Genomic DNA, 14,266 nt, shown 5'->3' on the forward strand with positions numbered 1-14,266 from the left:
ACAAATGAGTAAACAGACTACTTCAAATATTAAAACTTACACAGGGTACAGAGTTCAGTCATGAATGGAATAAGGAAATAACTGTTACCTGTGTATTTGTGTATCACAGCTAATGAACCTGATTTGAGGTCCACTTTTGTGGGTGGGACACTTGGTAAACACATGGTATATATATACATGTATACATGTATAAAAGTATATATATCTACATATTTGTACATTTTTTTTCAGCCTCAAAAATCATTAAAAGCGTCCATTTTCACAACAGTAAAACTCTCAGCACAATAAAATGTCTTTAAATTTTCCAATGCAAAAAATTATGTCCTCTAACTGGTATTATTTAGCATGTACAATGACACAGTGCCACATAAATGTCCACACTGATGCTAACTTGTGTAATGCTGCGTTCACTTGAACTCAGACATTGGAATTTCTCTCTTGTAAACTGCCAACCTGCAACAACGTGGCGTTTACAGAGTCAGCTCAAGATAAATAACTGCTCACAAGGAGAATAAATTATAAATTTTCCTGTGTATGGAATGTATCATAGTTACTTTAATAATATTTTAAACCTCCATGTAAATGCATTCAGTTTGAGTCACCATGAGTCACAAAGAAACTCTGATGCAGTTTGTGGTCTGAAACAGAATGCAATGATCTCTGGAAATGGATTTCAACAGTCACATGCACACACACACACACACACACACACACACACACACACACACACACTTTCCCATGCTCTCTCTCTTACATATTAGCAAACACACATGCTCTATGTTTCAGAAAAGTGGCCCTACATCCATGTCACGTGCTCCGTTTCCTTGTGTGTGTGGTGGGTCCACATATTTATGTGAGTTGTTTCTTTTTCCATCTCCCTTCAGCTGAGGGATCACTGATGGATGTGAGAATCTGAGGCCTCAGTGTAAAGCTCGCCTGTCAGGAGGCATTACAGCTCCGTGTTGTGGAGGAGGACAGTTGGAATCCCAGAGCAAGGATATCTTAATCTGCGGCTTTCAGGAGTGAGACTCCTGATGAAGTGGTCACTGGAGAAGGAGGGAGGGAGGATGGGGCGGGACGGGGGTCAGAGGCAATCCAGGTGACCCGTGACGTTCACTTGCAGGTAAGTGTGAGGGAAGTGGCATGCCTGGACACAGCGACTCCTTGCTCCCTCTGTTTTTTGTGGCGAAACCCTCCTCATCGCAGGGGAGTGTTAGCAGGAGAGGGATTTTAAAAGCAGCAGCCCAGTTAAAGCAGCCATCATCATTACACTAAGAGGCTGAACTGTGGCGGTGTAATGTGTGTGCTGAGTTACTCCGTCTGTTTGGAGGGCCCTCACCAGAAGTGTGTCTGTTGTTGACACTCCCCATTTAATATTGTTTGAATTTTTCATCAAGATCCCAAGCCCTGTTACAAGAGCCCTTTGTTTCCTGACTTGTTTGTACATTCTTTGTGTGTGCATGTGTATTTACACACACAAATACACGCATTTAGGGTGCTTGATGGAGTAGGAAATTTACCATGTATGGCGCTGCATATATCTGCACACATTCTTTTGTTAAATTTCACAACACCTACTGCCACATCATTTTTTTATTCCGAAGTATTGTCCATCTTGGAGGTCTGGTGGAGGTCTGGGATGGTGGTGTGTGTGTGTGTGTGTGTGTGTGGGGTTGGGAGGGGTACTGGACTTCCAGCTGCAGACATCTCTGCACCCCTCTCCTCCAGCATCTTTTGTGCAGGGGACCCTGACGCAGCCTTGAATGCAGGTCATCGCAGGTTACTGACAAAGCTTGGTGAAAGGGGGGTTTTGTGTTGCGTGCCTGAAAGAAGTGCACATGGTTAAAAATAGCCTCCCCTCCTGTCAATGCATCGCCATTAAAAACAGCTGGGCCGGACTCCTGCCTGCATTCAGCCACGTGAAAGTTGATTCTCTCTTTGTGCTGCTATCTTGTCACAACTCCCCCTTTACTGCCTAGCCTTTGTTGGCTGCTTTGTGCTCACGCCATCGCGGAGGCAAAGTCAGCCTCATAAAAAGAGTTCATTTTGGATTCACTGGCTTCCGATGAACACTGGGAACTTTCTTTTTTGTGCCTTCATCCATAAATTGATGCTCACTCACTGGGCCCTGTCAGTCCGTCTCAAAAGATTCTTTATGGAGCATTTCCTGCTCCCTCCCTTGGACACCTTTTGACAACTCGCTCATGTAGGTAATCAGCCTAATCACACTCAGCAGTCAAGATAGCAACAATTCAGTCCCAATTCAGGGCTCCACTAGTTTAGGTTATGTGATTCCGATTGCGAAGGGAGAGAAAAATCTTTGCTCTTTTTTTTCTATTCACTGACAGAAATAGATTTTGATTAATCATCCTCAATCTCTCTGGGCTGTCAGCTCATCTTGAGGATGCATGAAAGTGTTTTCATTGTGCTGTCAGTGATGACACATTAGAGCATTCGCTGGCTTTAGTGTTAGTCCTCTGAATCTACAGGTAAAAGTAAACACACAGGATCCCACCCATGGAGTAGCCGGCTTCAGTGAATCAGCTCCAGCCAGGCAGCGAGACGCTCCAGCAAGGGGTTAATGGACAGGGAGGACGGCCTCGTCTTGTACGGCACAGCCCGCTCTGTCAGATGTGGCGCTTTCAGGAAGCTCTCGTTTACCAGGCTTGTCATTTTCCACCACCCCCTATTGTTCTCTGGCTAGTCCCCCCACCACTCCCACTACCCTCACTCTCTTGCTCTCTCCCTCTCTCTCTCTGTCTCTCTCTCTCTCTCTGTTCCCCTCTCCCCTGGGCGCGCTCACTTTGTCCAAGGCCTCCTCTGATGCCAAGTGAACACACACACACACACACACACACACATGCATTGCAAGCAGGGACATGCACTCTCAGATCGGCACACACTCATAAAGTCAAACGCAGAAAAAGACCAAGACACGGGCAAGAAACACACACACAATCAGAGAGTCTCCAAAGGGCCCTCTTATCTTATCCGTATTGTCATCGCTCTGTCATCTACAGCCTTGCCCTCCAATCCTCTTGTCTGATCACACAGACTGATTCTGAAAAAAAAAAAAAAATCCTCTGGGTGCAATTTGTATTCACTTTTGCGTTATTTTTTTTTCCTATAAAATGCTCAATCATGATCTTAATTTTGGGGGGTGCTTTTTTTTTTTTTTTTTTTTTTTACATTTTTCTAGCATTTTTCTTGTGAGTGAAAAATGAGTTTTGTAGTTGATTTGTTAAACAGCTCATATCATGCTGCTCATTTTCTCCGGTGCGCCTCTCCCCCTCTCTCCTCCGTTCTTTTGTTCCATCTCTCTCTGTCTGCTTTAGTCCAGGCCTCTGCTGCTGCTGCTGCTGCTGATGGAAGGGATTGTCTGGTTTTATTAATATGACAGGTGAGCCTGCCCAGCTGCTACCTGAGTGTGCCTGTGTGTATGTGTGTGTTCCAACTAGCAGCAGCTGTCTCACACACAATGCGTGAATCTAGGCACACATGCACTCACACATACACATTTACTCAACCATTACTGGCACATCATTTTTAATATGTGGCATCATCTTAATTAATTCACTGTTATGCCGGCAAACCCAATCACCTCAACACATTCTCTCGTCATTTCAGAAGAAACCATTAAAACTGCTTAGAAGTTCTGTTCATTTGAACGATATCTGGGTGTTATTACACCTAGATTACCCTTTTGTTTACTTCCTGGGCTACAAATCACCAGCGTAATTTCCACTGTCCCTTTGAGATGGCCATAACATCTGCCCTTTTGTATATACACTTTATGATTTGACTCATATGTTGGGGTTCAATACATCCATATTGACTCAGGTAATTGAACACCAGGGACGCGGGCTGTGCTCGTTAAAGAGGCCGAGACAATTCAGTGAATAGAGGGTTATTGGAACAGCGTGAAGCTCCTGGCGGTTTGGTGGATGTGAGTTTGCGCTTCGACAGAGGCGTCAGGCTGCGTGTCCGTCATTTGCTGGAGTTCAGGCATGACGACGGCCGCCCAGAGGTCTTCCATCCGAGCAGATCGGGCTCAGAGTCTCTCCATTACCTGAGTGCAACCGCCTTTGTCTTAGTTCCATGTGGAAAATGAATACACGCTAATGGGTCAAGACGCCAGTGGAGTTGTTTGTTAGCTGGGAGGTGGAGTTTAGTTGTTTTGGTGGCTTTTTCAGGCTGTCTGTGTGAAGCTAAATGCAGGCCACACCTGTTCTTTGGTTTTGAATCTGATCATATCATAAGTAGATAATCTCAGCCTTCACCTGCTGACTACCAAAAGAAGAGTCTTTATAGCGCTATAAATCACAGCCAGCCAGATGTAAAAGTGACCAAACAGAAACAAAGACCCTGTGATTTATATGTCCCATCTCAAGGTGTCATTCAATTACCCCAGCTTAAAAGATGCCCACCCTCCACTATAACCCAGGTATATTTTATTGGTGCTCTCCTTGGAGACGACAGACTGGCTGGCTGATGGGCAGAGATAGTGCTGGCCTACTTAGTTAACAGGGCCTGTAGACGGAGTCGTCCCTGCGCTGACCCGTGACTGCTGCAGCCGGCTGCTGGGTGAGCAGCCACCTCCAGCACACCGCCATTAAAGATTTATCACTCTTCATAAAACAAGAAGGTTGACTTTGAAGTGCTGTTCTGTTTATTGTTTGCCATTTGCCACTGATTTGTAGAAATTTCATGGTTCTTGTGGAAGTGATCTTGATTAAATTGTTGGTACAAAATCAGATAAAAACATATGTCTCAGTATATGTTACTTTAGATGCCTGCATGTTAATTAAATTAATAGCAATATAGTGTAACCTTAGAAAAATATCTCTTGTCATATTGGATAACAAGACTTCAGAACATGCCAAGAGCAAATTACTATGACAAAGCAATGAAACAAGGCCAGTTTCTTGAACACCCATTCTATAAAGGAAGCAGGTAGAATTAACACAAAGGCCCACTCCCTTCAAGGAGGCGATTACTCATGAATTACATTTTCCACAGAGTGGAATATTACTTCATCCAAGGTAGAGGCCAGTCAAAAGACAAGGGGTTAATGCAGTGCATTGCTGCTTAAAGCACACTTTGCTCTTTTCAAATTTTACCATTGTGCCCGGCAAGATCAAAAGGGCCTTTCAACATGTCGCTGTGTTCAATGAGCTTTCATGCCTTACCTCATTACTGGAAAACTTTTCTTTGATTGAGCCGAGGTCTGAGCTGAGTTTGGTCTGACAATGGGCTGGACGACTTTCGCCGTGGCACAATGAGGAGGCAACAAAGATGTTGTCTCAAATCCCTCTCAAGATGTTGGGCCCCCACGCTTTACTTCGGGCCAACAGGCCTGTGAATTACAGTAAGACCCCTAAAAGTGAGGATTTGTAACTCCTCTGATCAGACTCAGCTCACGGCCAGCGAGGGCTAAATCCCTGCAGAGATCCAGCAGCAGAGCAGCAGATGAGATGAGCCTCTCCGAATAGATCTTCTCTGCTGTCTCTGGATCCTCTCTGATAGCCCCCGAAACAACAGCTTGACGACATAAAATGTGACTTTAAAATATGCATTTTTTTAAGTTGAAGTGCATTTATTAAAATAAAGCTAAAACCACAAAAAAAAAGTTTGGAGAAATGTGTGTTTTACATTTGCACAAGAAAATACATGACATCTTCTCTTAAAAAAAGGAATGTTTTATTCACACAATGTCCACAAGGTTGCAAGGGTTTTTTTAGTTCTAACATTTCATGTCAGGGCACCAATATTTTTTCCAATCATTTTTTGGGAATAGAGCAAACAAAGCCTTGAGTGAATCCTTGAGTATACACACCTCTCTCTGAGTCTGAGAATTGGGCTGCAAAAGTCAGAAAACCCAGACAGAAGTGGCGTTTTACTGATGAGTAGCTGGTGTCTGAGGACACTACTTCTGACCTCCCTCCTTCTCTCCTCCTTGCTCACTCTCCCTCTCTCTCTCTCTCTCTCTCTCTCTCTCTCTCTCTCTCCCCGTCTGTCTCTTTATGTTGTTCTCACACTCCATCTGTCTGCCTCTCTTTCTCTGTCTCTCTCTTTTACAACTTCATTTCCTCTCCCGTTGATTTGAATTGTTTGCCCCCACTCCCCAGAAAAAAAAAAAAAAAAAAAATTATCATCTTTCCAGTGATAATAACTGCTTTATAGGCTCAGGTAATTGCAGGCTCTGAAACCAAAATGCCCACAAGAGACAATATAAATATTTGAGTGATAAAAAGGTGTTCCTGTGACCTAGGCCAAGTAGAAAATTGAAAATGAAATGAACTGCACCTATTGTGAATTTTCCATCCTGACACTTTTTTTTTTCCTTTTGAGAGGACAGCCAATAAGACCCGAGCTTTTGTTCCTGTTATCACACACTGTTCATTTGTCTCCCAGCCGGAAAGCCATGCTAAGATAACGCCTTCCTATCATCTGATTGTGTTATCAAAGTTGGGCGACACAGCACCCCCAGTCAGTTTTACACGAGACGGGTATTACCCTGGATGAAAAGGTTAAGTGCTCTAGACATCTCTTGTTAAACGTCAAAATATATAGACAGTAAAAACAAAACTTTCACACACACATATTTATTATACAGACAATTTATTCATGGTTGATTTGTAACATGCCATTTTTGGGGCGACTCAACAACAATACAGTGTAGGCTCAAGTCCTGTTTAATTTCTTACTGCCTCCACAAGGCACTTGGAGTGCAAGAGTGTGCAACCCTTACACAGCGTTTGACACCAGGGTCAGCGGAATTGCCCCACTTGAACTAAAAGACATTTAGTTTGGTTTGGAAAGTGAAAACTGGAACACCATTAATTTGTTTGCTCTCCCACTAGTCGTGACCACAGCAAATGCCATCACCTCAAAGAAGTGGTCTGCCGTCCTCACTTTTATTTGTTTGTTTCTGTGGAGGGTGTGAGAAGTTGTGGAGCGCGGCCGTGGCGGACATTGGACTTGGGGGGGACGCGGGGACTCTCCAGAAGGAAGGCTTTTGCAGTGAGATGGCTAGGGAGCTAGCAAACAAGTTAGCAGCAACAGAGGGGGTGGGGGGCGGGGACTCATTTAGCCAGGCATAGCTGCTCTTGTTTGTGGTTGTCCCTGACAGCGTCGGCAACGCCGCTCCAAAGCACCTGTGTTTGCTCACTAGCTTTCCCCCAATCTGCTCGAAAAATGCTGTGAGCATGTCACATGGTGGCCAGATAGCCCAGGCACCATGGGAATACAAAAGCCGGGGCTTTTAGAACAGTTAATCATTAATGGAGGCCTCTCTTTTGTTCCCATTCAGCTCCGCACTGACAGAGGCTTTGATATTACATATTGCAGAAAGGTCAGACGTAGATATAGCCAAGTGCATTGACAGGAAAGTGCTTTCAGGTTCCTTGAGCTACGGTGAGGAAAGTAGATGGTAAGCAGCAATGGAAAAGTGTCTTCAAATGAAAGCCATCTGTAGAGGATAAGGAGAACACACAAGGTTAAGCTCACACTCAACATTATTGCCGTTTGATGTATTTTTCAGCATGCAGTATCTGCCACAGAGCTGCTAAGTGGTGGCACCGAGTTATTGAGCAGCATCAGCACATGGTGGCATGTCAAACTTACGCAAAATTACAATTAAAAATCAGGATGGCAGTTTCATCACAGGATGGCAATGAACAGAACAAGTTGTTCATGGGATGGAGGGCCACTTTACCCTCCCTACAATTAATTAACAAACCCTAATCTCAGTTTGCGCTCCATCTTGAACTGTCAATGAAAAGTCCCGGACCCATTTCGAGCCTGTCAGAGTGGGCTTTAGCAGGGGGGAAAAAAAGCAAAGCACAAACTTGCTTTCACAAAGCAGGACCACATTTATCTTAAGGGGCGATTAAGTTTACACAGCCACATTCTTATAAACCACTAAAAGGGTCAGAGACAAACTCTTATCTTCCATTTACCTCAGCATGCCAATGGTTCTTTATTGAAAGTTACTCTCGACCCCACCCTAACCCCCTGTGCTAATAATACTGTATGGAAGTTGGAGAGGAGAGTGGGACCACAAACATTTACGGCTGAAAATGTAGCACAAGAGCAGGCAAAGTGGCCACTCAACGCAGGATGCCTGGTGCACAGCGGGTCAATGATTAACGCAGCACATTTAGTGATATCTGTTCGCTCGCACAGAGGAGAAGTCGAGATAAATGAAGGTTGTGTTTCAGGGAATAAAGTCAGGCTCTGACTTATGTGCTTTAGCAAACATACCGGTCCACACACGGTCTTTTGAGACTTTTTTTGCCTAATTTTTATAGTCCAACAGTAATAAATGTGTGTGTTGACACCAGTCCACCACTTCTTGAAATCTAATATCAAAACTTTTCATCATAGATTTTCTCTCCAATTTGTCAACAGATACAATGTCAAATATGCTTGTCCATTTTTCTTTTTAATTCCCTTTTGTATGATTGTCTGGCATGAGGTGTGTTGAAATAGTTTTCAACACACACACCACACCTGAAAGCTGACCCAAATAAAAAAAAAAAATTCTTCAACAAAATAGTTTTACAAATTTCAACATCATAAGATTCAAACTATTAACTTAATCATCCATCTCAGCCCTTCAGATCATAATACACGGGCTTTACTTAAGAATCAAAGCATTTCATAACCTCCATGTAATGTGTGAACGTCATGCAGCCATAAATCTTTCCTTACATGCAGCTCGACTTTGTCATAGTGTGTTTATTTGCTAACCCTGGTCACCGATGATAAGGGCCATTGGGGTCCCAAAACTGTAGCTCGCCATCTCTCTTAGTGACAACACAACCATGGTTCTACCATCGCCTGTGCACATTTACACTGCCCAGCCCACAATAAGGGGAAAATAAAGAACAAAACATAGGTGCCAATAAATCCTTTCCCTAAGCTATAAGGAAATAAATTAGGTTGAGCCGAGTCAAAGGATGGGCTTAACAACTGTATGCTTCAAACAAAGGTTCCTGTTTTAGGAGGGAAGGTGGGTGATGGATGGCTTGGTAAACATAGTTGACATACCTGGCCGATGCCATGGGCCGGTCACAGCCCGGGACTGAGAGGGACATTGTGTGATTGTGTGTGTGTGTGTGTGTGTGTGTGTGTGTGTGTACATGCATCAGTGCAGTGCTTAGCCCCTCTCCTTTGCGTACCTTCCCCAGCTGCCCCTCTTCCCTCGGAGGCCTCCTCTCCCTCCTCTCCTCCACTCGGGCCGTGGGGATCCCTTCAGTCAGCAGAGCCCTGTTTGACAGAGACACAGCCTCCATATAAATCCAATCCTCCTATTTATTGGATGTGCAGTTCTACTAGGACGCCTTCGATCCGTCCTCAGGGAGCCCGCATCTCAAAACACTCAAATAGTCTGGGTGGGCCGATAAGCACGGGGCTGGAATTATATTCCCAAAATCCCAAACCCTTATAGAGAATTGTTCCATCACATTTTAAGATATATATATATTTATATATATATATTGCTGCGAGGAAACCGCCAGATATGAACTTGTGAATTGCAATCTCTATTTGTCATTTCATCATTTAAAAACATTTATTGCTCTTTTTTCTATAGTGTATTACATGGAAAAGAAAAATAGGCCATATAAAGGGGGAAAAAAAGGTGTACAGGATGCTCCTTTTCCACGGGTGCAGTTCGGAGCGTGGGAGACGGGTCAGTGCAGTGTGATGTGTGAGTGGTGGACCTATATGAGGAACACCCAGGAATGTTTAGTTAACTCGCCTGCCGCATTCAAGCATGTGTGTCAAAGGTGTTTACAGGGTGTTGACATTCACACATTGGCAGAGAGGTAATGTGAATGGTATAGCCATGAGCGGCTGCGTGGTGAGGCGACCTGCAGTCAAAATATCACAGCACCAACAGGAACAGATTGGCAGTGCAGAAACTGGAAACATATGTGCACTGCATAAAATCATTTTTAATTATGCCCCAAAGTGAAAATGTGATAATTTAGAATGTATTTAAATAATTATGCAATTAAAATATTGCTATACATTTCAGCAGCATTTTCATATCAACCTTAGTGTATTTTTCAGCAATTGAATGGATAAATAACATAATATTTTTACATTGCCGATAGGAAGTCATTATAAATTGGAAAATTTAAAATAAGCACATTTTGTTAAATATTCAAATGTTTGTTTTTAGTTTTTGTATTGAAATATTTTCATGTTAAACTATCATCGACAAGTTATTTGAAATATCCTTCCAGTAAGTTGAACAGATTTGCATTTGCATAAGATGTTTACGTATACCCCCCCCCCAACCCCCCACCCCTTATTATTTTATATAATAATTCATGGATAATTTCTGTATGATAAATATTATGCTTTTGGTGGTGATGGTGGTGGTAATGTTGTGTTTTCAGTTTTATAGGGTTCCAAGACAATCAATAATTTGTTGAGTTAATAACTTTACCCCAACAAGATTATTTTATATTTTTGATTATTATTTATATTCACAATTTAAAATATATATATACATATGTGTACATTTAAACATGCATTCAAACACTATTCATGACTACCAAATTATTTCTATTTGTTCATCTGTTTATGCCAGGATAATTAAGCAAACTATTCAGAACCTTTTTGATTTTGTTGTCATAATATAAACTGAGCAATCATTAACTTGATTGTAAATTTCATGATTCAGTAGCTTGTTTTAGCAGTGATAAAACCAGCCTGATAATGTGTGGTTTAATTTCCCTTCATGTGATGCAATAAAACACTATCACCCAGTCATGTATCCTCTCACTATAACAAAAAGAAAACATATGAAGATAATAGTAATTATTATTATCATTATTATAACAATGGTAAAAAAAATTATAATTATGCATATATGTAACACATTTATACAATAAATCTTGTAGAAACAATTTACTTGCCTCTCTATTATTTTTACTTTAAATATGCTTTCATGTACTCTTAAGATTGCTGTGCTGAGTAAATGCGATTTATGATTATGGATAATGGTTTTGAATTTTCATTGTCTGTATTAATTTTAGAAAGACTGTCATTTTCAATAAAAATTGGAAAGAGGGGTTATTTTGTGATACTCTAAAAGCAATATTGTAATGTTGCAATTTTCCACTCAAAGTGAAAGAAAAGAGCCTAATGCCGTAATTACTTTTTAATAAATGGAGGCTGAATTTATTTTTCTTAAACTGTGTCAGGCATATATCACTTTATTAAAGAAAAAAGACAAGCTGAAAAATGATGTCATTATACTCTTATATATTTGTATTACAAATACAAATGCTTTGATGATCACCACATTCACCTTGTGATGACGCTGCCTTCTCCCTGCCACACAGGCACCCACTGCCAGTCCAGTGCAAGTCAGTGTGTCACCCCGTCTGTCTGGCAGGGGGGCCACCCACTGAGAGCTGTGGGGGCCCGAAGTGAGCGGCTCTGACCGCATCCTGCCAGCTTTACACAGCTCTACAGGTGACAAAACACCTTGACTGCTACAGCACATGTATGTCCAAAGACTATAGGTCACATAACATCAACGCTTAGCAACTGAACCACAATACTACAGGTATCCCTGAGGCTGACATTGTCTGAGGTAATTGGAGGTGTGTTGTAAGTTTCCTATGACTCACAGGCTCTTTCTCCACCCATGAATGCTGGGAGATTGTAGGTCGTATAGTGAACTTAAAAACGAAGTCCTCTCAACTCATAAATTACACGGCCATGGACAACCTTAAGCGGTGTTGAAATGCCTCGAACGGAGCTTTATTTCAGCACTGGTGGAGCGTGAAGCTGAGAGCACCACCCCACAAGCAGCCCGGCTCTCACAGGCAGGAATAAGACAGCTATTTATCTTGCCATACCTGAGCTTTGACGTGCTGGCTAAACGCCGGTGGTGCACCAGAGGTGGATGTGAAAACAAGCACTTACTGTTTCTTAATGATGTTGCTCTCTGAGCTAATGCTCCCACAACAGTTCATACCCTTTTTGTGATTAGGACTCCCTGCACCTTGCCAAGTAGTGACTAAAGAGCTGTCTTATAATAAAAATGTTTCTCTTGCATGAAAAAAAAGTTGTACTTCCTGGAACCTGGCTTTGCACTGCTACTCAGCAATAGCACTTCACTTTGAAATATGATATGACAGATTAAGAGCTTAGTCATTAGAATAAACCGCCGTGGAACTGCCACAGGAGGTGGTGTCACTATGCTGCAAAAAGACAGCGTTCTTGCAGCATCTGTATGTGAAAGTAGTTTGAATTTTTGACCATTTTTAACTCAAGAGGTCGCAGACAAAACTCACTCTCCTCAGCAGAGACACACCACTCAGAAACCGTTGATGCAAATTTAATACAAAAGTATTTCTACGTCTAACTCCAAAAACACATAAGATTTCAGGTGCCTGTAAATGTGACAGTGAAAACAAAGCCATGGCATCAAGGTTGTGTTTGTTGTCTCTTTTCTTCAAGGCTTTTCTTCACAGCATCACAGTGAGTAATAGAAATCATCCTGGTCTGACCACCCAGGGGGTCCCTGACACCACAACCCTGACAGAGGGGGATGGGTGCACGTGTATGTGTGTGTGTGTGTGTGTGTGTGTGCGTGCGTGCGCGCATGTGTGTGTGTGTGTGTGTATGTGTGTGTGTCCGTGTCCGTGTAGGCGCGCGTGTGTGCATGCATGTTTGTGTTTAGGCAAGTGTCTGCTCACATGCATGAATATGCCCCCTTCATCTTATGTGTATTGGCCCTCCCATGACATCCCACTGCTCTTTTTTTTCAGTTACATTTACCATTGTTATTTTTCTCCAGGCAGACTTCAGCAGGGAACCATGCTACTTCCAGTTCCTGCCATACAGAAAACATTACAAGTGCTGAGTCTGAATACACATTCAGCGAGGAACGGGTCAATGTAAATGCAAACACAAACCAACAAACCAAAACAAAAGAGCACAATATGGATCCTTCTCTCAGCCAGAGCCACTACACTTGGTGTGTTTGCCCTCTCTTCTAACTGGAGTTGCCATTAGGTCATATAATGACCACATCTCATTTCTCCCTCAAGAGCCCTCTGCTGCATTCTGTCCTTGGCTGTCAGGTCCTAGAGATGTGATTCCTCACTGCATATTCCATTTATCCTCACGTTAAGATGCACTCTATTCCAAACAAAATTTGTTTTTTTTCTTTTAACAGGACAAGTGCTTAAAAATGAGACGCGTAGTGTCCACGTATGCAAAGAGCACTTGGGTATCGTTATCACACCCTGTGCTTGACTTGTGCTGCTTCCTCTAGGAAGAGAAGAGGGGTCAGACATTATCCCCCTCCCCAGCCAACACCCTGCCTTTTATGGCTAAGAGAGAGGGATTCAACCCTTAAACGAGTGCACATGCGAAGGTGAAGAGAGATACACATGCGATAACCCGTTCAATTAGACAACAGCATCATGGCAGGCAGAATGTGGATAGATAAATGACCATACAGTACAGTGTACAATGGGAATTAAAAGTATAGGGCAGCTGGGCTCTTATCTGGCCAGGGAAGAAGAAACCAGGCAACAAAGGGAGGCCTAAGACTAAGAGGCTTGATGCATGGGAAAGCCATGGGCCGGCCATTGTGGCTGCCCTTCTGCTGAGCAAATAGTCCAAACTGTTCATTCCCCATCTCCCATTCTCTCGCCGGTACATTGTTTGTGTCCTTGCATTTCATTCTGACTGGGGAAGATTGCTCTCAGGGCCAGTGAGCAAACAGTCCAGAAAAGAGCCGGCTATCTCCTGCCGTTCCCAGGAGAACTAGCATTTTTATTTCAGCTCCAAGCTGTCAAAGGATTGGAGAGTTTATGTCAGGATCCTGAATTAATTGCTTTAAGCCTTGGGGCCGACGCCGGCGTTTTTATCACCAAATGTTCGGTAAAATGTTTCCTAGCAAATTATGCAGCCCCCACCATCGCCACTCTCGGTCGCCAAACATTTGGTAGTGGATACATACAGGATGAGTTTCTGCAACACAAATGATGTGTTTAGTTGTTGTGACAGCACAATGGTGTGAATAGTGATGGGCTATAGCACGGCTGTCAAGGATTTGGTGGAATGAAGGCAAACAGCAAACTTTTGTGTGTTTTTTTCTCCCTTTCCATGACGGTAGGTACACGAGCCAAGCTTGGCAGTAAAATGAGTAAGCTTACAGATGCCTCAATAAACCATAGCTGTTCAGACATTTGGTGGACCGGGCTTTACGGGCTCCAAACTGTGC

Source organism: Myripristis murdjan, chromosome 22, assembly GCF_902150065.1.
Source record: "Myripristis murdjan chromosome 22, fMyrMur1.1, whole genome shotgun sequence".
Lineage (NCBI taxonomy): Eukaryota > Metazoa > Chordata > Actinopteri > Holocentriformes > Holocentridae > Myripristis > Myripristis murdjan.